Genomic DNA, 26,366 nt, shown 5'->3' on the forward strand with positions numbered 1-26,366 from the left:
GGGGCATAAAATAACGAGACCTCCGTGAGTATATGACAGTGCTAAAATTCTTTTTGAGACAGGACAAACTTGGAGGGTACAATGTAATTTGTATTCAAATTGTGTTCATTTTAGTAGTAGTGCATCTCTGGAGGATTTCAGTATTAGGACTTTAGGCTAATTGAAGATCACTGTAATCAAAAATCCTTGAAAATTCCTCATAAAGGTGCCACATTGGAGTTCAACAATCTATCAATATTTCCAACCTAGCTAATATTCCCACATTAGGTAGGATGTATTGGTGTTTCTTCATTTGACATTGGATAAAGAATTCAGTCTTCATTAGTGGGCATTTTGTATGGAACAAGAGCTAACTTATACCTCCAATTTTACATTCACAATGGTATACACACTCATTGAATAGAATTGTGAGCTGAATTTCTTTCACCATTTAAATTGTTTTTCTTTCCTTCTTTAAGCGTACTACAATCTCTTTGCTGATATGGCAGAAGCCATGATGCCAAACTCTTGTAAAATGCATCCTGCGCCTAAACGTGAGCTTGATATTTTAAAAAATTTTGACAATGAGGGAGCAGAGCAGGGAACTTGTCTTCGAATTCAAACCAAGAACTGATCTGAGAACACTAGTTCAATAACATAATCTTGGAATAGAAAGAGGACACTTTCTACTTATTTAAATATTTATAATGAGTACTTTTTTTGCTATCTGGAAATCACAAATTTTCTAAGTCAAATTAACCAATGGCATTCAATTTTTAAAAAGAGATAAACCTGCTACTTCAAAGAAAGCACAGTTGACATTTAATAATGATCTTGTTTTTAATATGACCCAAGCCTGATGCCAACTTACTACTCTCTTTTCTCTAATTAAATTTTAATTCACGTTCAGGAAATTTTTACATAATACCACCTTCAATAAATTATTTGATTCTCCTTGTCTACATACATTGAACAATCGTTTTTATTCTTTTAATAATACACTCACTAGAAGAGAAGCAGAAGGAAAATAATGGAGTCATTATTGTTTTAATACTTTATTAATTTAAAGCATAAATTTATTCCTAATTTATGGAATTAAAGCAGAAACCATATGTGGAAAGCTATGTAATACATTAATAAGATATGATACGATTAATATTAATAAAACTTTTACTTAAAATATTATTTGAATACAGTGTGTTCCTTGTTGATAATATGCTGATAACATGACTGATGTTTAAATGAATTATATATAAACATATCAAACAATCCCTGAGAATGGATGGTACATAAGAAATAATCAAAAAGGGGTAAGTGATTATTAGTTCTAGCCCAATCCTAATGGTTACTTGAAAAACCTGAAGTCTATTTCCACTCCTGAGTTATCATGAGGTTGTTGAAGTCGCAATGTGACAGAAGAAAAAGACCATGATTTAGCATGATGTACAGTTCTTGACAGGATCTTTCAGAAGCAAAAATATATTTCTAAAATTTTTGAAAAAATTATAATGTTATGAACTCCATAAAATCAAAAACATGTTAAAGAAATTTAGGGTAGAAATAGAATTTGTTTTAGATGGGTTATGTAATGCAGATAGATGCAGTGACAACAAGTAGTAGTTAATATAAATGTGTAATTACGTATATTTGTTGCTCGAGGTCATAAATCCTAAGCAGATTTTAGAGTTTTGTCATGGATTCTTCTATTCATCCTCATTACCTATGGAAGTAATCTATGCTTGAGGTAAAGAAGAAGAGGGCAAAGGGTTGAGTGAGGGGAATGAAAGGGAAGAATTTGAAGGGAATGACCACAATATATTCATTCACTTTTATATGATTTCAATGGAAATCGTACGTGTCTAACCAAACAAGGAAATTAATTGATAATTTTATTTAGTTGGAACTAGCCCAGTCCTACAAAAGTAATAAATGACTTAAAATGACTCTTGTAAACAATATAACACAAAACAAACACAAGCAATTAAGAAAACGACAGAAAAGTAGTGTTTTCCCTTCCCGTGCAAGTTTTTTTCAGCTACAAAGCATGCTTAAACAATGATAATGACAAAAAGTGTGCAAAAACAGCTACAATTATTAAGACTCTGAAATATAGATTTGTATTCACTATCATAAACACTGAATTTCATCTCATTTGTATATATTTTTCCTTGTGTATAGTTTATGCTGTACATATTGTGCAATGATAGGCACAGCATTTTCATCTATGACTGTTATTACTACTAAAGAAATAAACTAAGTTCAAAATCTGATATTGAATTTTATCCACAAATATTAAACAATAATTTTAAAAACATGAATCATATTAATTAAACTGCTCATAAGAAAATATATAGTTAGAGCTCATATAATTTTCATTTTAAAAAGGTTTTGTGTTGTTAGATACTAAATGGAAATAAAATAATATGTTAATAATATAATATATAAAGTTAAATGATAATAAATTATATATAATTATTTATTTTTATATCACCTTAAACTTTTTGTGTATTTTTATAATGTGTATGATATATTAATAAAGTAATATGTTATATGATTCACAGATAAATAAAATAATAAAATGCGTACATTGGGGCGGTGCTCAAAGACTTGATTGCTAAAGATCAAATATGTTTGAAAATTTTTTTAAGATATAAAGATAAATATAATTTATAGGTCTCCTGGTAAAAAATAAATAAAAATGGTGAAGTGAATATTAACAATGTCAAGGTAAATGGTGAAGCCAGAATTTAAATTCAGGTCACTGAATTCTTAGAATAGCCTCTTTGTTATCTAATATTCAACATCATCTGAAGTCCAAGCTCTTAGGATGCCTGACTTATTTCTCGTGATGTCAGAAACTGTAGTCAGTTGTCCAGCCACACGGAAATTTAGTGTCATGAATTCACTTCTGGACTGGAACGTGCCATTACTCGTGGCCAAAACACTTGTTGCACCCCAACTTCTATCTCCTTATGTCCTGGGTAATTAGTTATACGTCCTGCAGAATTCACATTCCTATTACTTTTTCGTGTTTCAACCTAAATGTCACTTTCTTAAAGCAACCTTAAACTTATTTCCCCCTAACACTCTTACAAAAACACACCATCCTAGCTGAGATTGAGTGCAACTTCTATAATCCCTAGACCTGGTTACTATCCATATTATATAGGAAGTACTTAACTGCATGGCAAACATCTATTTTTTAAGCTCTACTCCCAGTGCTTTAAAATTGTGTATCTTTTTCACTGTGCCATTCTGTGACATAGTGCAATACCAGACCTTGAGTATATCTTCAATAAATTCATATTGAATGAAGAGACAAGAAGCAGTATGAGACTGCTCTACTAGGTTTCCGCATGACCACAGTCCCTTTACATCCCCCTACAATTTGGCTTAACTGAAGATACATTAACTGTGTGCAAATAGCCTACCACTCACTGATCTACCACTGAAAGCAATGACAATGACTAACTCTAAATTAGTAAGTAAAAAGAATACTGTTACTGGTATAAGACCTTGCACCCAAATGTGATTTCCTCTTGGCCCAGATTAGACAGAAAACAGTGCTAGGAAATGGTAGAACTTGGAGGAAATGGAATCCAGTCAGAAGAAGTGTAATGTTTAGTCATTTTTTCTTGTCGTCCCCTCCAAGTCAGAAAAGTGAGATAAGAAATGGAGGCTTTGGGAGTGTAAAAGTCTGGTGCTTTGTCTTCCACTTAGAAGAGTGTCCTCAGTATCTCATCCTAGAGGAATTGGCAGGGCACCAGAAGTGGTCCAGTCATGTTTCTGTGTTTGCTGTGAATTTGGAAGAGGTGTTAATATTGTCACAAATCCAGGGCAGACTCAGAGGTGATCTTGAGATAGAATCAGTTCAGCACCGAAAAGAGACAGACAATAGCTGACTTCCTATTTAAACTTCCTGACACACAAGCTTTGACACTGTTCTACCCAGAGATTAGAAGCTGGGCAAGATGTGGATAATGAGAACATCCACAGGTGAGAGAATTTAATCTTGGAATAATTTGACTGATTACTGCAGAAGTTATCAAATTGGACTGAATGTCTGGTATGAACAAGTTAACATGTTTGAAACCAAGGTGAAAGAGGAACTTGTGAATACATATTAAATCCCCGACTCTTGTGAATTTACTTCTTAGTAGAATATGAAGCTTATATCAATAAGATAACCCAACTAACTCTGACAAGAAGCCATTACCACACCATTTTAAAGAAAGCTGAATTTGAAAGAAGATAAATCAGAATTTCCTAATGCTCACAGACACATGTATATTATTCCAGGTTTTAAGTTACAGTATTGTCATATAGTTGATAGTACCCTTTCTGGGAAAAATTTGATGACTGCAAACAATGCTGCATTTAATGTTTTTGGTAGGGGAAAACTGCTTCTTGCCTACATATAGTTCTACTCATGCCAAAAAAAGTATATGAGGTAGAAACATTTTTTAAACCTGAAAAATGGTATTTAGGTTATTTACAGGTTAAAAGAGTGTAAAAATTAAAATGGTTGGTCTATTTCTATCTTTAACCAGTTGTTTCTGTTGAAGCAAGATGGAACTAATAAAATACAATTAAAGGTATGCAATGTGCTTCTTTAGGGTTTTATTTCATTCTGGTTATCAAACTTATAGTTTAATATTGATCCTTTTAAAGCCTTTAAGTGAAGATTAAAGCACTCTTACATGCTATCTATCTACAGGTGTGCCACAGTGAATTATGATTCTCGTATAATCCAAGGAATGAAAAAGCTACAGTAAGTAACAGACTGTTAATCAGTACAGCAGCACAGAAGATCAATCTCGGATTCTTCTATTCACAAACCCTGTTTATTTGGTCACATTAGAAAACAAGCTGGTGCTTTGGAATGGATTCCTAGAAATGATGGATGTAATTGTCAAAACTGCCAAGGTCAATGTATAATGTTCATAAAAGAACCAACCCAATTCAAGCACCTTTCATTTATCATTCATGCTGTTTGACCCCCATTCTCTTATAATAACATACAAAGGAGGAACAACTGCTGTGTTCATTCCAATGGAATCTTGTACACTTTCACTATCATTCCAATCACAGCCTTTCTCAGACTGGGATCATTTTTACACACTTTTCCCTTCTCAGAGAATGTTGGAACTATTGAATGAAATATGAATTTAATAAAGAAAGATAAGAATCTGTATGTAATCACTATGTTGTTATGTAGAATGTTTTGAAATTTTAAATCAGGATGATTTAGATGATTCTGAATTATCATCTACTTACTTACTCTTGGAATACATTCTCAACTTTGACATTGAGGGTATTTCAATTTTTTTTGAAAACTATTCCAATACCAGTATCTTACAAATGGAGCTTTGTACGAAAACTTACAAATGCTAAGGTGTTTTGTGTATTCAAATTAAAAAAAAAAACAACCCTTAAATCTGTATTATAGTTATTGTCAATTGAGAAAAATATAGAGGATTTTTCAATTATTTTTCTTGAATAAACAATTTTCTATTTTAATTAGTGAATGCATGAACACTGTCAAAGATGATGTCAATTAAAGTTGTACATATCATTTCTGTGGTTTTATTGAAGAAGCTATTTGAAATTTCTGACTGTTTCTTGGTCTTTAAATTTTTTTGTATTTGCAATGCTTTTCTAAAAGTGGGTTCATACTTGATATTAGAACTAGAATTTAAGCCCCAGGAGGGTAAGTCTTGTTCATGGCTATATCTTGGATTCCTGGAAAAATTAGTACATTGTAGATACCCAATACTTGTTTATTGAAAGAAGAAGAAAGAAAAGGATAAATAAAAAGATGACAAAGTCAAAAAAGTAAAAATGTATATTTATTTTAAAATATGTAGGTATTAAAATGATTATGGGGGTATTACTAAAATTACAAACAATTTACTATGAGATTAGTACCAGTAAGACAGTATTACTCAATGTTTCTAAAAATAAAACACTGTATTTCCTAAATTAGAATAGACATGTAACACTTAAAAAGAAGACATAAGATAATATCAAGGAAGATGCAGCTAACGTGTAAAAAGAAGTAATCACAATGGTACGAGATAACATTGAAGAATACCTTAGTGGTTATTTTCCACTTGAAGATAAATATACTTAAATATACTTTAAAATATTATAATAAGAAAAAGAGCTCTTCAAACTCAAATACTAAATAAAATTATTAAGTGACCTATAATGTATACTTGCTTGAAAACATTACAAACATTCAATAGATAGTCTAAATGCTAGGATGGTTTTGGCTCTGTGAGGTGCTCAGGAAAAACATGTCCCTGTCTTTGCATAGCATATAGCTCTAGCAGGCAGATAGCAAAATAAGGGATAACAGTAAGTGTGGCAAATGTTATCAAAGGCCAATATCGGAAACACAAACTGAAGGCAAGGGAAATGGTTTTTATAAATTTAACATTAATAAACAATTGAAACTGGAAATAAAAAGGAGAACAAATGTCCTGCTCCATTGGCTGGCTGACATAATCATAAAGAGATGTAACAGTACTGATTTGTATTACTGACACTCCATTTTCTCATTTATGAAAATGGTTTAAAAATTCTTTTGAAGGTCAAAGGAGAGTATTTGATACTCTGTGAAAACTGTCAAGTGTTCCACAAATGTTAGTTATTACTTTTACAGTTATTTCTAGCATGTGCATGTCACATGGTTAATGTGTAATTTTCACAATAGAAACCTTGAAAATATCTGTTAAGAACAATTATATCTTAAATATATAATTCCTATATTTTTATATGTTTATAACATGCTTTTTGAGGGGCATTTACATTTAAAAAAGAGAGACTAAAAAGAGGACTATTAAATTATGAGACTATAGTCATGACAATTTTATAGAAGTAACTTAATTATTCAAGAGGCTAAATTACATGAAATGCAAAGATTTTCTTAGAAATTCTAAAATGCCACACATCCATTTCAAAAGTTATACAACTATTACTGAGGGTAGAGTTAACTTTTATAAGTTAACTTGTCACTGTATCTTATCACTGTTAAGATACAAGGATATTTTCATATGACAAAATAGTGAAAATAAGATTTTTAGTGTCACTCACTCTTACTAGAAATAATCATAAAATTAAAAAATGTATTTTATGTTAAATTAGTTTTATCTCATGTTTGAGATGAGTTATTAATTAATTAATTAATTAATGTATTTATATACTTGTTTTATGCTCTTCTTAGTCCTTTATAATCAATCACCAATATTGTCACAGCACAATTATATTTTATTTTATTTTATTTGCTCCAAAAGAATCAGAGGATAGAGTCATATATGCACTTATATTTTTCACCAACCTTATGTCAGATAATGATGCATATATTACTGTGGACGTCAGATATACAATTCCAAAGAGAGAGGGAAAACAGGAAGAAGAAAGTAGCTTTAAAGTCTATCTGTTCCTTGACACTACATTAAGAACTCAGCACTCATTGTGAAATCAAAGAGTGATCACACTCAATTCGATGTCAGACCTCAACTGCAATATAAAACCTTAAGAAAAGAGAAGTTAAGGTAACCAGTTCAAGCAACTAAAAATTTCCCAAGATAAATTACATTATCAGCAATTTTTAATGAGAAACACATATAAAACTCAAATTTTATGTGTATAAAAATAAAATATTTTTTTCTATCAATGATAACATCTAAAAATAAACAAAACCCTAAAAGTACAATAAAATAAAATACAAGAATACCTCAGTCTCAAGAAATAAAACCACTGAGACTTAATTTTATGAAAACTGTGAAGAACTTTTTATATAACTGTTATACAGTAATTTTAAATATTTTATTTACATTTGAAATGATTAACAATATACAGGTAAACCTTAAATATTGATTTTTCCAATAGTGTTTTTCTACTTGAAATCTCTTTATTATTTTCACAGCAACACTGCTTTTAATGTCAAAAAGTGGGCTAATCATAAATGTTCAACAAAAAAACAAGTAAATAAGTGGTGATATAGTCATATGTTTGAATACTATAGAACAATGAAAATTAACTAATTATAGCTACATACAATTTCCTGGATGAAGAATACATTGCTTGGTTCCATTTATTTTTGTTTTTCTTAGAATTTTATTAAATTACAGTTTATATTTAATATTATTCTATATTAAAATCCTGTAGTTTTAGGATTAGATGTGACCTCAAAAAGCTATTTGCTCTAGTCCTCTGCCATTAAAACAGGTAACATAATATGATCCTACTTGATACACCTGTTATTTAAAAGCTGTTAGTGAATTTTGTTCCAAGTGTAACTAAGGCTATTAACAGCAGAAACTGCATAGTGTTACATTATTGTCTGGCAGTTCCTTGTCTCTGTGACAAGAATTCTATATCCTACCATCTTTGATATACAGTTCTGACCACTGGAACATAAATGTTTACAGGTCTTTTCTTTTTATAATCTCCCACTCTACTCCTTCCTCTTACTCAACAAAGATACTTAGATTTCTCTGTTTTAAAAAAAAATCTTCATACACTACACACCTTTTAGTAAATTATCTTACTTCCCTTCCACTCACCACCAAAATTTATTACCCTCCGTTTTCTCAGCTCCTATTCACTCATTCATTATAGTGTAGCGGATCCCTCCCCGTGAACTGCCAGATGGAATTTACTTGTTTATTTTTGGGGGTCTTGCTTCTTCTTGAATCTTGTGTAGCATTTACTCGTAGCCCAGCACCTTCCCCTTGACCTGCTCCCCTCCCTGCGTCCTCAGCTTGTTTCCCCTTCCTCTTCTTCCTCTCTGACTCTTCCATCCCAGGCTCTTGACAGTTCCCTTCTTCTCTTCTGCCAACCACTCTTACCTGTTCATGCTAAATATTCACCCAGAGTTTTCTAGGGTGACCTCATGGCCCCCCCACCCCCAATTATCATCCTTGAGAAGGACTTCCAAATCTAGACCTACATTTTCTTGCCAGGCCTCATCTGAGCTGCAGATCTGTGTTCTCATCCATCCACAGATGGGTCATCCTGCCTACATATTCCGTAGGTCCCTCAAAGGTAACATCTCAGAAACTGAACTCCATGTACCTTCTCTCCTAAACTCCCTCCTCTCATATCGGGTGGCTGCCCTTAGCTCCGCCTTTCATGTCCTTCAGGACTGGGCTTCCCAGCTCAGATTAGCCGTCCTCGGGGCTGTCCTGCTTTGTGTCTCCTGCCTGCCCCATTGCATCCTCCTACTTGTTCAACACACCCAGTCCTTGAACTAGCACAGCAGTCCTCAGTCAAATCTAAGAACTAGAAGGACTTGTTGAGTACTTTATGACAGTCTAAACTTGAAGTCCTACCAACACATTGTATTCTTTGCCTATAGGCAAAACAAATTTTTCAGCCAGTAAGAAAAGGGTCACATAGTTTACCACGAGAGAACTAATAGCCTTAGTTGAATCCTTTGGAGACTAAAGATGCATCAAGGCTTATTTTGGGGGGAATAAACAGCATTGTTTGATGATGATGTATCTTATATTGTTTTAACACCAGAGTAAACATTTTAAAAGAATAAAACTACTTTTTATTAAAACTTATATTGCTATTTCCACCGAAGGAACCTCTGGAATTAATTACATTTTGCCACTTCTCAAAGTCAACTCTTACATTTATTAATTTATTTATTTATTAATTCATTTAACCCCTGACTGGTTTGGCTCAGTGGATTGAGCGTCGGCCTGCGAGCTAAGTGTCGGTGGTTCGATCTTCCAGTCAGGGTACATCAGAGAAGGAAAACTCTGACTCCAAAAAACCTCCACTGCCTTGCGGCATACCTCTTCAGGGGAAAGGCTAAGGGAGTAAACCCCGGCAGAAAATCCGGAGCCGGAGTCCCTAAGGCCGTTTGACATTGTAGTCAACACCGGCAACTCCTGCGGCGCACCTGAAGCCAAGCTGTATTGACTCCGTCTTTCCCTTGGATCCTTCAGCTGCGAAGAGAGGGGGGGGTCTGCTGCATGGGCAACAGCAGACCCTCCATATCACCCTGCCCAGGCTCTGTAGCTTCAGCTTCACTGGAGAGGACACTCCAGCGTCATCGCAAGATGTCGATTCAACACGGGAGGAGACAGATACCGTGTCACTCCCGAGTCGGACTGCACAGCCATTCTCAGCGGTGCAGATAGACTCTTAAGAAGCTACACCATCGTCTCTCGAGACGGACGGCTGCCGACGACGACGATTATCTTTTAATTTATTTATTGTTTTTCTATTACAATTGGCCCACTTTTCCCCCCATTTCTCCCCCCCACCTCACCTACCCCTTCTACTACAGTCAATCCCCACCCCATTGTCCATGTCCATGGGTCATTTATACTAGTTCCTTGACTAGACCCTTCCTCTTCTTTTCCCCATTTTCCCCTCCTCTCTTCCCCCTGGTCACTGTCAGTCAATTCCCTGTTTACATGCCTCTGGTTCTATCTTGCTCATTTGTTTGTGTTGTTCATTAGTTTCCTGTATTAGGTGATATCATATGGTATTTGTCTTTCGCTGCCTGGCTTGTTTCACTAAGCAAAATACTCTCCAGTTTCATCCATGTTGTCGCAAATGGTAGGAGTTTCTTCTTCCTTTCTGTGGCATAGTATTCTGTCATGTAAATGTATCACAGTTTTTTGCCCCACTCATCTGTTGATGGGCACTAAGGCTGTTTCCAGCACTTAGCTATTATAAATAGAGTTGCTATGAACATAGGGGTCAATAGGTAGGTTCTTTTGAATTGGTATTTCAGGATTCTTTGGGTATAATCCTAGCAATGGAATTGCTGGATCAAAAGGCAGTTACATTTTTAGTTTTCTGAGGAAATTCCATCTTGTTTCCCACAGTGGCTGCACCAGTCTGCATTCCCACCCACAGTGCACTAGGGTTCCCTTTTCTCTGCATTCTCGCCAGCACTTGTTGATTTGTTAATTATGGCCATTCTCATGGTGTGAAGTGGTATCTCATTGTGGTTTTCATTTGCATTTCTCATGGCTAGTGAGGTTGAGCATTTTTTCCTATGCCTATGGGCCCTCTGTCTGTCCTCCTTGGAGAAATGTTTGTTCAGGTCCTTTGCTCATTTTTTAATTGGATTGTCTGCCTTCTTGGTGTTGAGTCATATAAGTTCTTTATGTATTTTGGAGATCAAACCTTTGTCTGAGGTATCACTGGCAAATATATTTGCCCATATGATTGGTTCCCTTTTCACCTTGCTGATATTTTCTTTTGTTGATCAGAAACTCTTTAGTTTGATGCTGTCCCATTTGTTTATTCTTTCCTTTATTTCCCTTGCCCTAGGAGACATATCGGCAAAAATATTGCTATGTGGGATATCTGAGATTTTCGTGCCTATGTTTTCCTCTAGGACTTTTATGGTGTCACAGTTTACACTTAAGTCTTTGATCCATCTTGAGTTTATTCTGGTGTGTGGTGTAAGTTGGTGGTCTAGTTTCATTTTTTTGCAAGTCTCTGTCCAGTTCTCCCAAAACCATTTGTTGAAGAGGCTATTTTCATTCCATTTAATGTTCCTTCCCCCTTTGTCAAATATTAGTTGTCCATAGAGAACTGGGTTTATTTCTGGGCTCTCTATTCTGTTCCATTGATCTATATGTCTGTTCTTATGCCAGTACCAGGCTGTTTTAATTGCAGTGGCCTTGTATTATAGTTTAATATCAGGTATTATGATTCCTCCTACTATGTTCTTTTTCCTCAAGATTGCTGCAGCTATTCATGGTCTTTTTTGGTTCGGTATAAATTTTTGAAGTATTTGTTCTAGGTCTGTGAATTATGCCATTAGTATTTTAATAGGTATTGCATTGAATATAATATTATTGATGGTGCCCCCTTATGCTGTAATTTACATTTCTATGACTATCTTGTAACTAATAATTTATACTTATTAATCCTCTTACCTTGAAATCTCTTTAGACCCCTTATTTTAATAAAACATTAAAAATATATTTCATAGACTAATTTTTACTTTAGGTGGAATAATTCTTTCATATCTATAGTGTTGTCTAGATTCACTTTCTCCTCATATATAGAACTCCTATGACACAAGTGTTATTCTTTCCCCACTGTAAGCACTGTGATGTCATTTTAGTATATCTATATAGTATGTGCCTCCAAAGAGTAGAGTTCAAATATTTGGGGAAGAATACATTTGGCAAAATCTAGGGAAGGGAATGATAAAGTAGAAGACTGATTTCTTATTTTTCTAACTCTGGGTCAATGGATCTGGATGCATTTAAATATATTCCCATTGTATATATTTATTTGGTTTTATCCAAAACATATGTATTGTATAAATATTTAATTAATCCACAATTTACCTTTATGGAATCTTATGAGGGACTAACTTAGCTGTACTCAATTTAATGTAAAACCAACAAAATTATTTAATTAATTCAATAATATTAACTACTGATAATCACTTTATTTTCTCTCTCTCTTGTTGGCAACCTGAATGCCATTCTCACTCTCAGTTCCCATGGTGCCATCTGCAAGAGATTGTCACCTTGCTGTGGAGAGTGAACACTGACCCTGCCACTTTCTTCCCTTAACACTCTTACTTTTGCACATATAATGAACTTTGTACAGAGTTAAAAACATGTCTGCATAGAGAAATGTTAGGTCTTGCTGTGAAAAGTTCCATTATTTCTATACATCTAATTGACCCTTTATATTATAGAAGAAAAAAAAATCAATAGGGTTACTTAGTAGCCAGCCAGGCCAGTGCAATCTTTATTATTAATATGCTAAACACATTGCTTTCAAAGCATTGACACCTAAACACTGCTAGAAATATCAAAATGGTTTTTCATTAATAACCATTATATTAATCACTGTTGCCCAGAACTAGAATCTGACTGCGAAATCCCCTGGTGGAAATTGCTATAATCATTCAAACTACAGGAATGAATATTTTCCAGCATAATTACTGCTGCCATTTTATTGAAAAATATCCCATTAGAAGGCAGCTTTTAGTTACGTAAATCGTGTTGATTAATTTTTAATTTCTAGCATTTATATGACATTGCACAAGTAAAGATCTTTGATAATTTAAATGGTTAGCTGAGCAATTATTAAAATAACTTACAGCAATTCAAACATTCATTTACTTACTAGAAGTGCCATACATCATTAACTCCTGATTAAAATAAAGTTTAGGAAATTGCAAGTGTTGAAATGATCACTAAAATATGTCTTTCAGGGTGTTTTATAGAAATATTCATGCAATATAGGATGCCTCAACAGCAATGATAAAGCTCTTGCATAAATGTTTCAAAGCAAGGGAATCTAAATTACGAGCAATATGGCATCCCAGCCATGTGCTCAAGTACACATTCATTCCTTCAGGCAGACAATTTAAGTGGACTATAAACTTACAATTTTTAGCCACCCTAGTACCTCTTTTATTTAAAACCAACAAAAAGTTGCAGTACTTCTAAGAAAAGAAGAAATTCTCAGTCTTAGCTGTGTGTTTTGTTTTTCATTGACTTGTTGAATCTTCATATTAACTGTGAATTCTTAGACAACCTTTAATTCCTTCTTCTGTAAATTGGAAACATAACTATACTTAGCTCATAATGTTGTACTATGAGTTACATGACTCAAGGATTATAGAGTGCCTAGTAGATATGGAATATATTAAGCAATAAATAATGATTCTCATATTTTAATATTTTATATCATAATCTTGCAAATATATGGCCATTACATGAAGATATTTTTATATATAAATAAAAATGACTTTTTATCCTTAATATCTCTCTACATTATTCTCTATAATTAAAAACAAAAACAAAGAGTTACTATCCAAAATATGAGAAGAACCCATATAACTCAAAAATGGAAAGCAATCCAATTAAAAAATGGACAGAAGAACTGAACAGGAAGTTCTCCCAAGAAGATCTACACATGGTCAACAGATATATAAAAATATGTTCAATTCACTAGCTATTAGGAAGATGCAAATCAAAATTGCAATGAGATGCTACCTCACTTCTGTTCGACTGGCTATTATCAACCAGACAAGTTGGAGAGGTTGTGGAGAAAAAGAAACCCTCATTTACTGCTGGTGGGAATGTAGAAGGGTACAACCACTTTAGAAAACAGGATGGAATTAAAAATAGAGTTATCATATGACTCAACAACCCCTCTTCTGGCTATCTACTTGAAAAATTTGAAAATATTTATTTGTAAAGATATATTCATTCCTATGTTCACTGCAGCAAACTGTATTTTCTTCAGTAGATGATTGGATAAAGTAGATTTCATACAGGTATACAACAGAATACTACTGAGCCATAAGGAAAAAAATGAAACACTTTTATTTGCTACACCATGGATGGATCTTGAGAATATGTTAAGTAAAATAGGTCAGATGGAAAAATTCAAAAACCATATGATCTTACTCATATATTAGATATAAAACTGAAAGCAACAAATGAACAAATATGACAAACAATAACTCATAGATACAGACAACTGTATGTTGATTACTGGAAGGAAAATAGTAAAGGGTAAAGGAGGTCAAATACATGATGGTGGAAAAAGATTTGACTTTGAATGGTAAACACAAAAGGCAATATACAGATTATATATTATAGAATTGCACACTTGAGACCTATATAATTTTTTTCCACTTTTTAATTGTTGTTCTGTTACAGTTGTCCCATTTTTCCCCATTGCTCTCCCTGCCCTGCCCACCTCTCCGCTCTCCCACAGTCAATCCCCACCCTGTTGTCCATGTCCATGGGTCATTTACATTGGTTCCTTGATTAGACCCTTCCCAAACCCATATAATTTTATTAACCAATGTCACTTCAATAAATTAAAACAAAAACACCCATGTACTTGGTGTTGAGTTGAGTTGCCTGCCAATTTTTATGGGTTGAGTAAACAGAATAAAGATTAAAAGATATCTTAAAACATGGCAATGAGAATTAAGAGCTACAGTGATAAACCATGTAAATAATAATCACTGATAGGTACTAATCTCTAGTGCCAGACGATGTTCTAGGAGTTTGGTGTACATCTTTTTCTTTTAATCCTCACAATGGCTCTTCGAAGCATGTCCTCTTAGCTTTATTTATTTATATATATATATATTTGTTTGTTTGCTTTTATTCTTACCCAAGGACATGCTTATTGCTTTTAGAAAGCATGGGACAGAGAGAGGGAGAGAAAGATCAATGTGAAAGAGAAAAATTTATTGGTTGCTTCTCTTATGAGCTCCAACCAGGGACTGAACCTGCAACCTAGGCATGTGCCCTGACCAGGAATCAAACCTGCAGCCTTTCAGTTTATAGAACAATGCTTGAACCAAGTGAGCTACACTGGCCAGTGCAATACTCTTAGCCTTATTTTGTGATGAGAAATTGACTCTTAGAGATCTTAAGATTACCATAAGCAAGCTCAGGATCAATGGGTTCTCTTATGTTTTGACTTTTATTATCTTTCCCATATAACTTTATTTTTAAAAACTGTTAATACAAACTTGCTTCTATTGTTTTAAAGGCTTCATTCTAGTATAATAACAAAATATTTACTTACAGAATATTTTTAAAAATTGCCTTGTGTTATTAAGATAATATTTATAAGTTTAACTATAAATATTTATTTCAATCAAGTTTCATCATTTTACTAACATAATCTGAGGTTTGAAAATACAATATATAGGTCAATAGTGCCATCTGAAAGTCTTAAGAGAATACGTTTTGCAGCTAACAAACTATATGTTAATAGGTCCAGTAATGTAATAAAGCTACATTAAAAACACCTTTTCTAAACATTGAGCATCTTTATAGGACTCGATATTAGATTTTTAATTATCATTCAACAACTTAATAATTTTGTTTTTATCATATTCCCAGAATTAAGTGAGGCAAGTAAACATTCATATATCTGTGAAAGCAACTGTTTATTTAGTCCACTTGAAGTGCTCAAAACATTTATCACAGTACCTAAATGAGAAAATAAGAGACACATTTTTGTACAGTTAATTTATTTGAACAGTTATATATATTGCATAAATCACCTGATTTAGTTTCACAATAAACAAAATGCTAAGACACGAGATTTCTTCAGAGTTTACAGGACTAAGATAGAATTGGAAATATTTTTAGTATAATGTTACTTCTTAAGTTAACCTTAGGTTATTTGCTTTTGATTTTAAATTGTTGTTTTTTAGGCAGTTTTATAATCAGTATTTTGAAATTTTGAATTTATAGTGTGCTGTGTAGAGGGTCCAGAGACACTCACATTAATTCTACTTCTTATGAAGTGGTAATGTCATTGAAAGAGGAAAATATCCCTTTCAGTAATAAAATAAGTGATAGATGTGTCTCCTGTCATCTGTTGGAATGGTCATGTATTCTAGGTTTCCAATATTGCAACCAATTCAAAGCATTTTATGAATCCTTTCTTGGTCAGTATTAACTTTCTAAAATCTACCATCCAGTCTTTGCTTAATGTTTATGTTTTCCTAGCTATAATTTTACAATATGTAACCAAAAGAAATAATGGAACTGTATACACATATACAAAAAAGAAGTTTAAGATATAGCTTTTAAAAATCCTTCTACATGTGATTTCTTGTTGATGCCAAAATGGTGAACTAGCAAGAGTTAGTAGCTTTCCACATCCAAAATCCACTTAAAGAGACTAGAGCAGTGAAAGATAAATAAGAGCTCCAAGAATTAATAACAACTACCAATAACAAGATAGTTCCATTTGGAAATCCATTAGAAAGAATGAAGGGTGCTTTTATCTAAATTTGTGACTATAACCAGAATTGCTGGGAAATTAATGAGAAGACAGGCTAGAAGAAATCATTTTAAACTCATCTCCCTCCATCACACAGCCAGGTGCTGGAGTCCTTTGGTTAATATTAGGATCCTGAATTTGTAAGTAATTTAGTCGAAATGTGGACTGATCAATGTCTACATTCACTCCTCCAAAATCTTTGAGGCGGATGGATTTTAACCAGGTACAAGACTTGCAACCAATGTTGTTCCACCTTAAGACTTAAAGGTGCAACCATGAACATCATTTTTGTCTGGTAGAGTGGCTTCAAACAGGTGAGATAACTTTAAGAATTGTCCTGGACAATTTCCCCATACTACAGAGAAAGTAGCTGGTAAACCAAGAAAGAAATGAACTCACAGTAAAAAATAAACAGCTATGGGAAAAACCTCCTCAAAAGAAAGATAATCAAAATGAAAAATCTACATTACCTGCCACAGAGTTATTGGAACAGGTGGACAAGTATTTAAAATAAGTTTAATAAGTATTTTCAGGAATTAAGGGAGTTAACAGTAATATAAAGCAAGATTATTCTCATTGTTCATCCAATGCAGATTAATTTCTCTAACTTTTGAGTTTGATAGAACAAAATATTTGCTACTTAAATTAGAGGTAATCTATCATAATCCCCTGCACCCCCCCCCCCAAGTGTGGGGTTTTTTTTTTGTTGTTGTTGGTTTTTTTTGTTCCTTTGACTTTTTGATGATGTGGTATGATCACTCAGGGGGTCAGGGCAATGTTACCTCCCAGAGTATCTGTAGGAGGACAGTAAGACAGAGTCAGGCCCGAACAAGAACTCCGTGGATTGTCTTGTAAGACATATATACAAACATATTTACCTATATATTTATTTTTCAAGTAATATGTATACACTATTTAAAAATAGAATTCTATGTGAAGAATAAAGTCTAATGCAGTTATTGTCTGCATCATTCTTCCTTTCTCCAGGTTCTCTTCCTACAAAAACTTTAGCAGTTCCTTTATATTCTTTTAAAATACTATAACCTCCATGAGGGCAGAGGCTTTTTGTTTATCATTCTAGCATATTGGACGTTTTCAAGCGTGTTGGAAGGTTTCTTTAAATATCTGGCTATCCTTGTTTGTTCTTTCATATTTAAGATTGATGAAAGAAGACTCTGACTAAAATCTTATATGGGGCATAGTTTGAAGACTAGAATGTTTGAGAGTCAAATCAATTATTTTTATTTTTTCCAGTTTTACTAAGATACAATTGACAAATAACACTGTGTTTGGTTGTACAACATAATGACTTTTATATGTATATACTGTAAAACGATTACCACGCTGTTTAGTTAACATCTATCACATCACATAGTTATATAAGTTTTCCCATAATGAGAACTTTTAAGATTCATTCTCTTAGTAACTCTCAAATATACAATACAATATTGTTAACTTTATCAGCATGCCGTACATTATACCCTCATGATTTATTTTTCTATAACTAGAAATTTGGTTCTGACCACTTTTACCTGATTTTTCCACTTCCCACTCACTGCCTCTATAAACCACTAATATTTTCTGTATATCTATGAGTTCAATTTTTAAAGATTCCACATATGTGAGATGATATAATATTTGTCTTTCTCTGTTTTATTTCACTTAGTGTTAATCCCATCAAGTTACATCCATGTTTTAGCAAATGGCAGACTCTCCATCAATTTGTGGCTGAATAATATTCCATTATGTATTCCAATTAGTATATTACATTTTTTGACCATTCAATCATTGAGGAATATTTGGTTGTTTTCACATCTTGGCTATTATAAATAATACTGCAATAAATATGGGATGCAGATATCTCTTTGAGGTAGTGATTTCATTTCCTACAGATATCTATCCACAAATGAAATTGTGAGGAATTTAAATTGGCATGCCCACCATGCAAGACAGTATGGAGGTTCCTCAAAAATTAAAAAAAAGAGAACTACCATATGATCAAGTCAATTGTTAAGCTGAGATTCCCCTAACTGAGAGGAAATATAGGACTCTAAGTAGGTAGACGTTGAATACACATACAAGGCATTTAATTCAATAGAACAGAACCATTCTATTATTTAGTTTGGTGAAAGATAGTGACAAGACATACTTAATTCCAGATGTCAATTCCTAGGGTAGAGGAAAAGGGTGGAGTGCTCAATTGTTCAATGCTGATATCATACAGCCCTAGGCCTTATTCCTAGTCTCAGCAAATGTTCAGTTGCCAGATCTACAGGTGGTCAGGGATTCCACAGGTTTTAGTTTCCTCTAGCTGAATTTCCTTCAGGCTTTTTCTAGGCTGCAATTTTAAATGTCCTGGAGGTGGAGGTGGCTTTCTCCATTTGTTTTATGACACCCAGGTTGTTTGTCAGTCAAAGTAGATTTGTTTTCTTTCTCTTTTTCTTCTTTTTTTAAACTGTCATTTAAGATATTATTAATGTGGGTCTCAGAAGAGGGAGGAGAGAAAAAAATCTTGTGGAAGTCATCAGTAGGTCATCACTTTTATAGGTAGTTCCATGAAATTTTTCTGATGTGGCTTAGTTTGGGGGTTTTTATGTCACTGTGGAGCTGCTATTTTAAGAGACCTTGATTTGAACCATCAGTTTATGTTTATTTCAACATCTAATAAGCAAGGAAGGGCATTAAGTTCTCTACAAGACCATTTCAAACGATATAAAATGAAGGGTGGCCAACAATGAGCAGTCATGTTGTGAATGCTTAAGTACAGGACAGAGAAGCCAGAGGGGAGCAGGTTTTTGAAGACCTGTTCCTGCTGTTTCAGATAGATGATGCTTTACATATGGGTCTCCAGGCATTTCTGAAAATCTGGAAAGAGCTGATTATTTGAACAAGGTTTTATTTTACCATTCCATTAAATAGAAAGACAAACAAAAACAAGCAAAAAAACCAAACAAACATGGGAATGTGAAAATGTCTTAGATCATAGAGATGTTATAAATTATACAACATATTTCTTATTTCCTAGTTGATCGTAAAACATAAAGGATGTAGCTTTTTAAAAAATGTGCCACATAATAAAGCTACAGAGCAAGAAGACACAATGGAATGGAATAAAGAAACATGCTATTCACTGTGGTAGCATTTTGGTGGGGAATAGACCGGGCTCTGAGCAGTTAGGAAACAAAGAAAGCATGGTCAGTTTCACAGACTTTTGACTCAGAAGTATGGTAGTATGCCACTTACTTAGAGAAGCAATATTTCTTAATTTTTTATGGACTTTGTTTTTAAGTTTCTCTGATGTCAGTAAATTTTTCATTTGTGTATCAGTAATCCTGGGAGAAATACAGTAGGATTTGCGGGGAAAAAAAGTTTGGGAATGAGATAAATTTATTCTTGGCATTGCCACGTGTTGCCTCTACTGTCCTTATGAGATTCTCAAAGTTTTACTTTTCATCTTTATCTTTTATGAGTTTAATTGTATGTTATGCCTCTGATACAGGATTCAGTAAAGGCTACCTAAATTTCCCAGAGCTGAAATACACCACAGACACTATCACTTTCCTGCCTCCCTCTACAATCTCACATTCACTTGTAGTTTTCCTGCTTTAATCAAAATTTGAATTCTTTATCCTTAAGATTGATTGTAGATGCCATTTGAGATCGGTGCATTGAAGATACACAGAAGGGAGTTTTGAGTCTTCTTTCTAGAAGAGGGGGTAGCCACAATTTCTGATATAGTGTTCACAAACACCAACAGTGTAGCATAACTTTCTTATGTGTCATACTTAATAATTTTGTTATAATTAAGACAATAAGAAAATTATCAATGGAAACTCCCCTGGTCTGAGCACATTGCCTTGGTTTTCATGCACAGGTATTGCTTCTATAGAATACAGATAGAAAGAATAACGACTCTTTCAAGGCACCCTTGAAAATAATTATTCCCATGTCCTCTTTCTGCCCTTTTTCTCCTTGGTGGTCCTTACACATTCTTTTTCTTTAATAGCACCAGAAGTAGTAGGGGGTAAGAAGGGGTAGACAAGGAGATTTTTGTGTACAGTTATAGATATGGCCTTTTGTAGTTTAATTTTTGAAACTGCAGCCTTTGCTTCTTTGTATGTATTTACACAGATGTTGGGGAAGGCAGCCTGTAACCATCTACCACTGGCCTTGTGGTCACCTTTGCCTTAAAGCAATCTCTGGGAGGTACATTAAAAATGATTGTGTTAGACACTTACTTCTAAGATACCATGTTTTTATTCCACATTGTCCTTTTGGAATGTAACCTAACCCATATTCTTTAGACTAGGCATGTTTACTTAGTATTACATGATTAGTTCATTTGGAGACCTATGGTGTTCTCATGCTAATATCAGTAGTCTATACAATATTTATTGGGCAGGCTAACACATACTTATTATGCTACTTAAACAATTATTTCAAAAATGTTCAAACTGAATTTTGATATAATGTCAATAATTAGCAATAAGAGAAAATAAATCTTACCTGATTTTTAGGTTTCAAAGTTTGATATTAAGAAAAATATCTTCAGAAGGTCATACTGAATAAAACACTAACTTAAATATAAAAATGTTTAAAATAATCACTCAACAATATCATTAAAATTAGCAAGATATTTTGTTAAGACACATTTTAAGAATGCAAAACATCTTATTTTCTCTCTTGTTTTTAAATATGGAACTAAATGATCACATCCTTCCTGATTCTTTCTTTCTGTTGCTTCAGATTTTGCAGGTGCACATGTCCTGCTGCTATGCCAAATGTTTCTTCCCACCGGGAGTTTTTACCTGGCCAGGTGTCATTGCTGCCAAGTTGAAGGAAGAACATTAAGTCAAACCCTCAGGGAGTTGTGTGCAGTGTAGTTTCTACCCACCAAGTTGGAGATATTACATGTGTGATAGCACTGGGCAGCCTTCAATAATGACTGGGCAGTTTCTCTATTTTAACAAACTCTTCTCTTACTCACTGACTGGTCATATGGACCTCCTGCTGCTATGCCCAATAGCTGCAGCTTAGATGCCTACATATTTTCTCACCTTTTTACCAGGAAGGAAGCATTGTCTTTGATTGTCCATCAGGACTAATCCTTTCTCAGCATGATACTTGTTAGCATAATTGCAAAGAAAGAATAAAAAAAAGAGCATTAGGAGTTGTTCCTTTTTATTTGAATAAAAATGACATTATATCAATTTTAGTAGTTAAGGTTTGTTTAATTTTCATATTTTCATGCATTATATTTACATTATTAGGATATATTAGAAACCTTACTAAACTACAAAAAAACTTTCATAATAATCTCTATTTTTTGACATTTTTATTTATTTATTTATTAAAAATATGTTTTATTGATTATGCTGTTACAGTTGTCCCGATTTCTTTTCCCTCTCCTCTCGTCCACCCGGTGTTCCCCCTCCCTCCAGTTGTCCCCCCCTTTTAGTCCATGTCCATTGGTTGTGCATATAGTTCTTCTCAACCTCTTTCTGTCTACTCCATTCCCTCCTACTATGCTTCTTAATTCCTGTACCATCTCCCTCCCTTTCCCTCTTCCCCTTCCCTGCTCACTTCCCCCCAAAATGTTCCCCATACCTATAGTTCTTTTTCCACTCTCGTTGCCTACTTAGTTTGCCTTTGTTTCGATTTCCTGGCTTCTGTTGTTGGTTGTTGTGATGCAGTTTTCATTTTAATGTTCATAGTTTTGATCTTCTTCTTCTAAACAAGTCCCTTTAACATCTCATATAATAGTGGTTTGGATCTAATGAACTCCTTCAGTTTTACTTTTTCCTGGAAGCACTTTCTCTGCCCTTCTATTCTGAATGACAGTTTCGCTGAATAGAGTATTCGTGATTGTAGGTTTTTGATTTTCATTACTTTGAATATTTCTTGCCAGTCCCTTCTTGCCTGCAGGGTCTCCTTTGAGAAATCAGCTGATAGTCTAATTGAGACCCCTTTGTACATAATTCTTTTCTTCTCTCTTGCTGCTTTTAAGATTCTCTCTTTATCTTTAATTTTTGACATTTTGATTATAATGTGTCTTGGAGTGGTTCTCCCTGGGTCCAGTTTTTCCGGAACTCCCTGTGCTTCCTGGACCTGTAAGTCTATTTCCTTCCCCAAGTTAGAGAAGTTTTGCTTCATTATATTTTCATGTAATTTTTCAATTTCTAGTTCTTCTTCTTTGCCCTCTGGTAGTCCTATTATCCGAATGTTTGATCGCTTATAGCTGTCCCAGAGGTTTCTGAGCCTCTCCTCACATGCTCCTTCCTGGTCTTGTTCCAAACCTTTTGTTAAGTCTGTAAGCCACCTTATGACTATAGCTCTGAACTGAGCCTCAGAAAGATTTCTTATTTGTTCATCTGTCAGGCCCTACATCTGCTGCCTGGTCAGCTGCATCACTGGGATTTCTATCATGGTCTGCTTCATTCTGGCAGCCTTGTGTTTAGCTTTGCTTCCAGGGCAGGCTATAGCGGGCAGAGCCCCATGCACTCGTCACTACCCAGCGACCGGCGGTGATCGGCAACCTTTTTTGCCTCACTGTGGCACTTTGTGTGGGGGCAGAGGTCCAAGATGGATTCCTGCCGTAACTTTCCGCTGAGAGATCTGGATCCTCTTCCTCTGTCCCCCTGCCCTCTGGGCCTCACCGTGCAAGGCAATGGGGGCGGGGGTCTGCCTTCCCCAGCATTGAAATCACGAGCTGCTGGGTCTCGACTGTAGCCCAGATTGCTCCCTTGGTGTTGCTCATAGTCCTGCTGCTATCCCCGCTACTACCACAAACAGCATTGTGGTTTCTCGCCCCTCCTACTCGTCCAGACGAGCAATGCTGGTTTATAACTTCATACGTTGGACTTCCATGTAGTTTTATTTTCTGGAATTTCTGGTTATCTTTTGTTTTGAGGTAGTTGTATTCTTACTTAGTTGTGGAGGGAGACCGAGCGTGTCAGTGTAAGCCTCCATCTTGGCTGGAAGTTCGTAATAATCTCTGTTAATGTTATCATAATTCAGAGAATTTTAGCTACTATTTTTGAAGACTCTCAGCTCCAAGAGAAGATGGATTAGGCACAATCCAGTTACTTTTGAATTACCTTTGGTCGTACAACTGGGTTGTTCATGACTTGTAAAAAAATGGAATAGAAGAAGTTAGTTTTGAGACTTCTTTTCAAAAGAGTTATGAAGTCACTAAAATCCTTTTTACCCAGTCTCAGAGGATAATTTGAGAGATGAAAGTGTTCATGTGTATTAAGGGAATATGCTGCCAGCCCAGAGATCAAGATGAAATGAGTTGCAAATTATGTTTGCATGAGTAGAATTTCTATTCACTAGAATAATAATATACTTTAACTTTTAAAAAACAGAAAAGACTTCAAAGTTTTTATTTACTAAAAGGAAAAAAAACATAATTGGTATTGATCTCTGTTTAAAGAAAATATAATTTACGATTAATGTCAATGTTTTAAATTAAAAAAATATCGCTGAAGAAATTGTAGGAATTAAGTTTCAAAATATATGTTTATCCATGTATTATTACTATCTTTTGTAAGCCTATAATAACACTTTGTACGTTTCTGTACAAGGTTCAGAAGGAGGTACAATGTCAAGAAAGTTATTGAAGTTGAAGCTTTGTTTGATACAACTTGTAATTAAAGAAAAAAAATGGTTTTAAAAATGATGTTAAAAACTGTATTTGGTACCTAAGACACATCTTGACAAGTGTCAAAAAGTATAATGAAGATTTCCTGAGTGTAACTCAAGTGAGAAGTTTCTACTTCTGTTTCACATTCCAATAAAAACTGGGGCAGAATCTTCTGGTAATATTACTCTATTTTTGCCAAAGTTTTGTTTTTGTTATTTTGTAATGGCATTATCTGCCTTTAAACTTTGAAGACATCATTTCCATAATCACAGTTTAAAAAAACAAACTCTTGTTCTAGAAGAAAAAATTTTGCAGTGTTTACCATTTAGCATGATGATCATGGTGCCACATAGAGGGAAAATTCTAAGAAGGTTTTGGTTTAATTTTATCATCTTAGCATAAAAATAAATTCATGTTTGTCCCAAGTTAAGTAGCAAATTACTTTGTAACTTGCTTTATCACAAATAAGACACAGAGAGAAGACAGTGTCCCCTCTTACTCCGGGATAAACCATCTTACATCACCCACATTCCTCTCTTAATATTTTTACCTTGCATGAGTTCTCCATGTTTGACCTCCCATAAACAAATATGGCAGGGTTCATACATGCATACAGTCACAAAACCCAATAACAATTTGTAGAGATAAATCTACACTAAAGAATGAAACATTTCAAAACAGGAAACAATTTCTGGGAATGCTGCATTGGTTATAATTCAGACAAACTTGAATATTAGGATATTATTATACCTAGTACTTTCCAGTGAAGCCCATTGTCCTGACTGCATTACAGTCCAGTTCTTTTGTTTGTTTTTTAACCATATCCTAACCAGATATTCCACTAAGTTAGATTATCCAGAATAGAGTGTTTGACTGAAGAGTCAATACCTCTTACAAAAGAAATCTTCCTTTTGGTTTTGAATTTAGTTTAACAAAGGTCAAAGATCCCAAGGCCAATCATTAGGGTTCAGACTCCAATTCCATTGATGTCTTTCCAGAACAGTGGCTCTGTGTAGGCAGACATTTTCAAGTTTTGATCTTATGGTGGAGAGACTAGTCCTAAAGTTATGAGCAGTAGATGTGCTTCTTCTTTCTATGACAATCCTGGGACTGAGTTAGAAAGTCATGACCTTTTTTTTATTATGAGAATTAATGCTTTGTAATACACAGATTAAATCAAATTATATATATATATATATATATATATTTATATATATATGTGTGTGTGCGTGTGTGTATTGAAATGTTATATATATATATATATAACATTTCAATACATATTAAGCCTTATAAAATTACCTCCTCTGTTGTAATGATTAATTGGCTAATTTTATATTTTGACTTAGCTAGGTCAAACATTATTCTAGATGTTTCTGTTAGTTGTTTTTTGTTTTTTGTTTTTTTTTAGATGAGGTTAACATTTAAATCGATAAACCTACAAACTTAAGTTAAACAGACTGACTACTTTTCAAAACATTGGGTGGGCCTTATCCGATTACTTGAAGACCTTAACAGAGTAAGACTGAGCTCCCTAGAAGAGAAAATTTTACCAATAGATGCCTTTGAATTCAAACTGCAATACTGCCTGTGGTTTCTAACCTGCTTGTCTACCCAGTAGATTTCGGACTTGCCAAACCTCCATAACTGTGTAAGTCAATTACTTAAAATTCATTCTCTCTTCTCTTTTCTCTCTTCTCTCTCTCTCTCACACACTTAATTCTATTTCTCTGGAGAACTCTGATTAACACAACTGCTAAAACTTTTATTATTTCTACTCTTAAAAAAAGTCTTTTGACCTCTGGCCAGAGTGACTCAGTTAGTTGGAGCATTGTGGTGTGCATCAAAAGGCTGGGGGTTCGATTCCTGGTCAGAGCATATACCTAGGTTGCAAGTACAATCTCTTCAGGTACTTATGGGAGGCATCTGATCAATATTTCTTTCTAACATTGATGTCTCTTTC

Source organism: Furipterus horrens, unplaced genomic scaffold (assembly GCF_987537825.1).
Source record: "Furipterus horrens unplaced genomic scaffold, mFurHor1.1.pri manual_scaffold_1, whole genome shotgun sequence".
NCBI classification, from domain to species: Eukaryota; Metazoa; Chordata; class Mammalia; order Chiroptera; family Furipteridae; genus Furipterus; species Furipterus horrens.